This window comes from Pongo pygmaeus, chromosome 17 (genome assembly GCF_028885625.2).
Source record: "Pongo pygmaeus isolate AG05252 chromosome 17, NHGRI_mPonPyg2-v2.0_pri, whole genome shotgun sequence".
Lineage (NCBI taxonomy): Eukaryota > Metazoa > Chordata > Mammalia > Primates > Hominidae > Pongo > Pongo pygmaeus.
In genome coordinates, this window is record NC_072390.2 from 40,546,663 (window position 1) to 40,554,020 (window position 7,358).

The window sequence follows — 7,358 nt, forward strand, 5'->3', positions numbered from 1 at the left end:
AAGTAGTCCAAGGGGGCTTCTATTCCAGGGAGGCACCCGGAGATAGTTACCTTCTTTATTTAAATTACAGCTTCCCAAAGGTGAGAAAGGGAAATCCACTGAAAACAGGTTACAGGTTGGCCTGAGGTGTTTATTTCTTCAGAGTAGCAGGGTAGGGCCTAGAGCACCCGTAGTCTGCAGGCATGGATAGCCACAGTCTTTTCTGTGATACCATGTATGCCATAAAGATACCATTATTTTCTGTGTCTGATCACATGAAATCAGTTGAAAAGCATTGTTCTATAAGTCCAGCCAGAAATACAAATGATCTCCTTGAGAGAGGATACTTAAAAAGAACTACTTCACCCTCAAGCTTCCTTGCTAAAACCCAATCAATCCAATCAGTTAGCCTGACCTGGAAAAATAGAAAATTCGGAAAGAGGAAAGATTTAGACTGAAGCCTGGAAGATCTTTCTTAAAATTTTGGGGCATTTGTAATTTAAGAGTCCTGAGCTAGGGAATACTTAGGGGAACATAATAAGTCCCATCTCACCTGACCACTAGTTTTAAGAGGAATCCCAAGGTAGACTGAGTGGCAGCAGAGTTGGTAGAAGGAGGAGAATAAACAGTCCCTAGCATTTAGTTATGGAAGAAAAGGAGAACAAATATGGGAAGTTGGCCTAAGACTGGGAAAGGACTCTAAGGACTTAAAGGTAAGCTATTCAGGCAACCATCTCCCCAACCAAAAAAATCAGTCCCACTATTTAAACTGCTCTTGAATGAGAGACATCTAAAGAAGGAATCCAACTCACATAACCAAGAGGTAGAAGGAGTTTGGAATAATCCTAAATTGAAGAACATATACAGTGGGTCAGAATAAGAAAAATAATCTGTATGAACAGTTCTTGATTACTCACACTAATGCATATGAAGTAGGAAGATTTAACAAAGATTAAAAAAATAAAATTGTTCATGTTTGATTTTTTGTTTCAATTTTTAAACTGTTTTATATAAATTTGTACTCCTTAAAATACACCCCCTCCCCCATACACACGCACACATATATATTTGAGGCAGGGTCTCACTTTGTCACCCAGGTTGGAGTGTAGCACAATTTCAGCTCATTGCAGCCTCGACTTCCCAGGCTGCAACGATCCTCTCACCTCAGCCTCCCGAGTAGCTGGGACTACAGGCATGCACCGCCATGCCTGGGTAATTTTTGTATTTTTTGATAGAGACAGGGTTTCACCATTTTTTTCAGGCTGTTCTCGAACTCCTTTATTCCTGGTCTCGATCCACCCACCTTGGCCTCCCAAAGTGCTAGGAGAACAGACATGAGCTACCACACCTGACCGTGTATTCCTTAAATATATTTTTATGAATTGACAAAGTGAAGTGCTCCTGTAATATGTTCAATATTTAGTGAAACTATATAATCATGGCATTAAAAATTATCTTAATCCACAAAAAATATGTACTAATAGGTAACTAAAATAATTTTGCTTTCATACAAGCATTTCTTTAATATGTATTGTTTTAGAATTAATAGAGTATCTGCACTACCAAATGTGCTGATATTTTAAGCCCCTGAGCTGTCATAAATTCTTAGAATACATTGAGAAGGCATAGACCAAGCCTGTCTGCTCATAATTGGGCTCAGAGCAAAACCCCTCAGGTAATATCTTTCAAAATATTTCTGTTCACAGTCCCTGTGGCATTTGATGAGTCAATTTGAGTTGTGGCTCCCACAGATTTCAAGACTGTAAAGAAAGAAGCATACATCTATATATTTATATAATCATTCAGGCAAGAACAAATCACCTTTCCCAATTCTCCATAAAGGACTTTTATTTTTGATACTATGGAAGATTTCATTCAAAGTAGACTATAACAAAGCCTGTTGGAGGTATTTTCATCTCTTCTTATAGTACCAAATATAGAATTAATTAAGTATGAACTGAATCAATTATATTTTTGGGTTTAATGATATAGAAAAGTATTGCTTTAAAAAAAAATTAGTTCCTATGGAAAGCTTTCACTCTTTGTGAAAGATGCATAGATTTGGAGTTCCCAATTCTTCTACCCATGGCATAATACTGGACAGGTCATTTCTGTATCTCACTGGACTTCCTGAAAAACAGCTACCATATCTAAGAAGCTATTACAAATAATGTTTTTTTATTTAGCATTTATTATGCACTAGCCTCTGTGCCTTACATTAGATCCTTTAATTAAATGATTACCTTCCATTAGATCTTTTAAGACTGTCTCAATTTTAACATATAAAATGTGTAAAAATAAATGGGATATTGTAAATTACTAAACAAGGACAAGATTTGCAATGTAATAATATAATAAGGAAAAATGGACATTTTAGGACTATAATCCAAAGTACTTGATAGGGCAGTCTATCCTTGGGAAATCTGCTGACCTTAAATATCACATGTTCTTTTTTCACATTTAGCATGTTCCGTGCCCTTGGGCATGATATGCAGTTATTCTGCACTTAGTAAAAGAATATTACTGTTCTTGAACTATTTCACAATTTATAGAGAGGATTATAATATACTATCTGTTAACTGATTTCGCTATGAATTCGTGTAGTAGGCAGAATAATTTCATCACCTTAAAAATGACGACCTCCTAATCCCGAACCTGTGATTATGTTAGGTTCCATGGCAAAGTGGAATTAAGGTTTTAGATGGAATTAAGATGGTTAATCAACTGACTTTGAGATACTGTGATTAATGTGGATTATCCAGATGAGCCCAATGAAATCATAAGTGTCCTTAAATGGGAATCTGTGAGGCTGAAGAGTCAGAATTAGAGAGAGGGTTTCTTGAGAGAAAGATTAAATCGGCCATTCCTGGCTTTGCTGACACCGTGACTTTAGCCCAGTGAGGCCTATTTCAGACATGTGACCTCCAAAACTATGAGATTAATAAATATGTGTTGTTTTAAACCACTAAATTTGTCATAATTTGTTAGATGAGCAATAGGAAGCCAATACAATGTTGTTTTCCAATATAACATTTATGTTTGAATTAGACATTATGCAGTAAAAATTGATAAATTATTAAATATATTACAAAATATGGTGTCTTAAACTAACCTAACAATTATATTTGTTATATGTTTTCCTTAAAAGAAAAATAATATAATATTGTGGAGATTATACCCTATAGAGATAAAACTCATGCTAAAGCCAGTACAAAACATAGAGGAAAATAAAACTGCACTGTTGGGTACAATTTTATTTATAAGTACACTATAATAAGTTCAATATGCACATTGCAAACCCAGGAACAGTGGTTCTCAAACTCTATGGTCTCAGAAATACTTTGCATCCTTAAAAATTATCATGTGCCTCAAAGCCCTTTTGTTTAGCTGGGTAATATCTCTTAATATTTACCTAATTAAAAATTAAAACTTGGAAACTTTTAAACATAAGCAGAGACTCCATTAGCTGTCAGGGCAATGAGATCATCACACATCATGTAGACTCTGGAAAAACTATTGTACACTCATAAGAGAAAATGAATTTTAAAAGACAAAAAACCTCTATTGTCATTACAAAAATATTTTTAACCCCTTGGACCTCTAAAAGGATACAAAGGACCTCCAGGGACCCCAACATGATACTTCCTAGCATCAATAAACTTTAAAATAATCATATTTACAAACAAAACTGGTATAACTATTAAGTCAATAAGGAAGATAAAACAGAATACTAAGAAGTATTCAAATAACTCAAGAAAGGATAGGAAAAAAACTTTTATGAAACAAATACAGAAAAAGTAAGATAATAGATTTCAAGCCAAGCTATTGATATACTAAAAATAAATAGTCAAAAGACTCCAGTTAAAAGGCAGACATGGCTGGGCACAGTGGCGCATGCCTGTAATCCCAGCACTTTGGGAGGCTGAGGTGGGTGGATCACGAAGTCCAGGGATGAGACCATCCTGGCCAACACGGTGAAACCCCATCTCTACTAAAAATACAAAAAATTAGCCACGTGTGGTGGCATGCGCCTATAGTCCCAGCTACTCGGGAGGCTGAGGCAGGAGAATAGCTTGAATCTGGGAGGCAGAGGTTGCAGTGAGCAGAGATCACACCACTGCAGTCCAACCTGGGTGACAGAGCGAGGCTCCGTCTCAAAAAAAAAACAGACAGACATTGGGAGAAGCACTTCTGATACTGGTGGAGGGTCTTGACTAGGAGTTGTCCAGGTTCTTGTCATGTTGAACAAAGAATTGAACAAAATGCACAAACAAAGCAATGAAAGAATGAAACAACAAAAGCACAGATTTATTGAAGTGAAAATACACTCTACAGAGTGGGAGCAGGCTTGGGCAAGCAGCTTAAGAGCCCTGGTTGCAAATCTTCTGGGGTTTAAATACCCTTTAGAGGTTTCCTATAGGTTACACCCTATGTAAATGAAGACTTGACTCATGATCAATCAGAGGCTGAAGTGACGGTTCAGCTTCTGACCAATCAGAGGCTGAAGTGAAGTTACACCCTATTGCAAATGAAGACTTGGCCTGTGACCAATCAGAGGCTGAAGACTCCCTGTTTCTAAACCCTATTCTCCTGCCTCACTTCCTAAATGGTGAAGTTAGAACTTTGCCTCAGTAAATCCAATCCTCCATAAAACAACAGGAAAATGGGGGAAAAAAGGTCTTTGTAAACTTTTGCAGATATCCTAAATTAACCAAAGTCTTGCAAAGGCTAGTGTATATCTAAGAAAATGGCTGAATCTCAGTAAGAATAGTGAGCTTTGTAACTCTTTAACTTGCCCTATACTCATCCATCTCTCCCAAGTTCCATGGCATACTTGAAAACCAGCAGACTCACAACCATGGTACTTGTAAAAATCAGCGGTATACCAGTCACTGGAGGGGGCAGAACAGTTTTGGAATTAGCAACAGCAAAGCTGCATCCCCAGAGATCTGTCACTAGTTGACCTGTCAGGCAGGTCTCTGACAAAACTAGATTCATAGGACATGTCTTTACTTGACCTAAGAATATACAGTGGCAATTGCTTAACATTGCAGCTGCCTGAGACAGAGATCCCATTTGGAGTAAACAAGAGACTGGTCCAAAAACTGAAAAAAAGGCCAGGTGCGGTGACTCACGCCTATAATCCCAGCACTTCGGGAGGACAAGGTGGGATGACTGCTTGAGCGCGGGAGTTCAAGACCAGCCTGGGCAACAGAGTGAGACCTTATCTCTACTAAAAATAAAAAATAAAATTAGCTGGGCATGGGGGCATGTGCCTGTAGTCCCAGCTACTCAGGAGCCTAAGGCTTCTTGAGCCCAGGTGATCAAAGCTGCAGTGAGCTAGGATTGCACCACTGCACTCCAGCCTGAGCAACAGAGCAAGACCTTGTCTCAAAAAAATAATAATAAGTTAAAAAAAACTGAAAAGGAAAATTAAGGAAATGAGATGTACACAGGAGACTTGCTTTGAAAAGCTCTGTCATATTCTTGGAGCTGTAAAAGGCCACATGCATATGCAGAATTGCACACATACCCAGGTACAACCTGCAAAGGCCCTAATCTCTCATTTTTGTTTGACCCTGAGGATCTGAGAAAGCAGGAAGTTAAAATGAAAGCAGAGTTTTTAACTGATGGAGAATTGAAATTATGCCCCAACATATACATAAAGCCCTGGCAAAGAGAGAGAGATACATTGGTTCAAGGCATTTAAAAAGAAGTCTTGACCCACACATTACCTGATAACTAGCTAATGAAGTAGAAATTTCATATAGACTTTAGATAATTATCACAGCAAAGTCCTAATAGAAGAGCAACAACAAATGATGGAAAGGGAAGACTATGAGTTGCCATATTAATGGTACCATGAAAATGTACACTTGTCAACAAAAAAATTGTCAGGCAAAAAAATCAGGAAAGTGTGGCTTGTAAACAAGGGGAAAAAGCAATCAATAGAAACTGCCCCTGAGGAAGCCCAGATATTAGACTTGCTATACAAAGGCTTTAAATCACCCATTGTAAATATATTCAAAGAACTAAAAAAAATGATGTTTCAAGAATTAAAGAAACTTTTCTCCTACTTCCTGGCTGCCTAAGGATCGACTGCCATCACAAACAAAAGAGTAAACTATTTCAATGAGGAAGTTCATGACCTACCAACTACTTCAGAGGAAACAAATGGGCATCAGTGTCCTTCACCCTGGGAAAGCAACAGTACCTAAGACAGAAATTTGGGGGAAACTAGCCAAAATGTACAATACCACACTGGATGTCATCTTTGAATTTGGATTCAGAACCTATTTTAGTGGTGGCAAGACAACTGGCTTTGGCATGATTTTATAATTCCTTGGATTATGCAAAGAAAAATGAACTCAAATATAGACTTACAAGACATGGCCTGTATGAGAAGAAAAAGACCTTAAGAAAACACCAAAAGAAATGCAAGAACAGAATGAAGAAAGTCAGGTGGACTGCAAAGGCCAATGGTGCCAGCAAAAAGTGAGCTAGAGATTGGGTAACAGTAGGAGTATGGATTCTGCAATGACTAATGACTTTATCTGTGCTGACTGCATAGATTTTTCACAAAAGGATTAATAAACTGAAAGAAACTTAAGAATTAAAGAAAAATATGAAAACAATGTTTCTCACCCCCAAAAATATTAAGATAAATATTATTAAAAACCACAAAAAACAAAAAAATTATTGAAATGCACAAAATCTGAAATAAAAAATTCACGAGAAAGGCTCAAAAGCAGATTAGAACTAGAAGAAAAAAAAATCAGTAAACTGCAGATATGTCAAATGAGATTGTATAGTGTGAGAAACAGAAAAAATAATTAGGAAAAAGTTAACTTCATTTAGCCAGGGATGCAAGTATGGTTCAACATACATGAGTCAATAAAGGTGATATATCACATTAACAGAACAAAGACAAAAACCATATTATCATTTCAATAAATACTAAAAAAGCATGTGATAAAATTCAACATCCCTTCCTTCATGAAAAAAAAAAAAAACCAACAAACTGGGTATAGAAGAAACATACCTGAAAACAATAAAGGCCATATATGACCAACCTGCAGCTAACATCATACTAAACAGGGAAAAATTGAAAGCCTTTCCTCTACAATCTGGAAAAAGACAAGGATGTCCACTTTCACTACTCCTATTCAACAGAGTACTGGAAACCCTAGCCAGAGCAGTTACGCAAGAGAAAGAAAGACAGGGCATCCAAATTGGAAAGGAAAAAGTCAAATTATACTTGTTTGCAGAATCATGATTTTATATTTAGAAACATATAAGATCGAATACAATAAAGTCGCAGGATACAAAATCAACATACAAAAAAGCAGCATTTATATATGCAGTGAACAATCTGAAAA

At 36.9% G+C, this 7,358-nt stretch overlaps 1 pseudogene; it reads left to right on the forward strand.

Annotated features, from left to right (window-relative positions):
* Positions 1-6,111: 6,111 nt before the first annotated feature.
* Positions 6,112-6,478, forward strand: LOC129018767 (small ribosomal subunit protein eS24-like; annotated as a pseudogene).
* Positions 6,479-7,358: the final 880 nt, after the last annotated feature.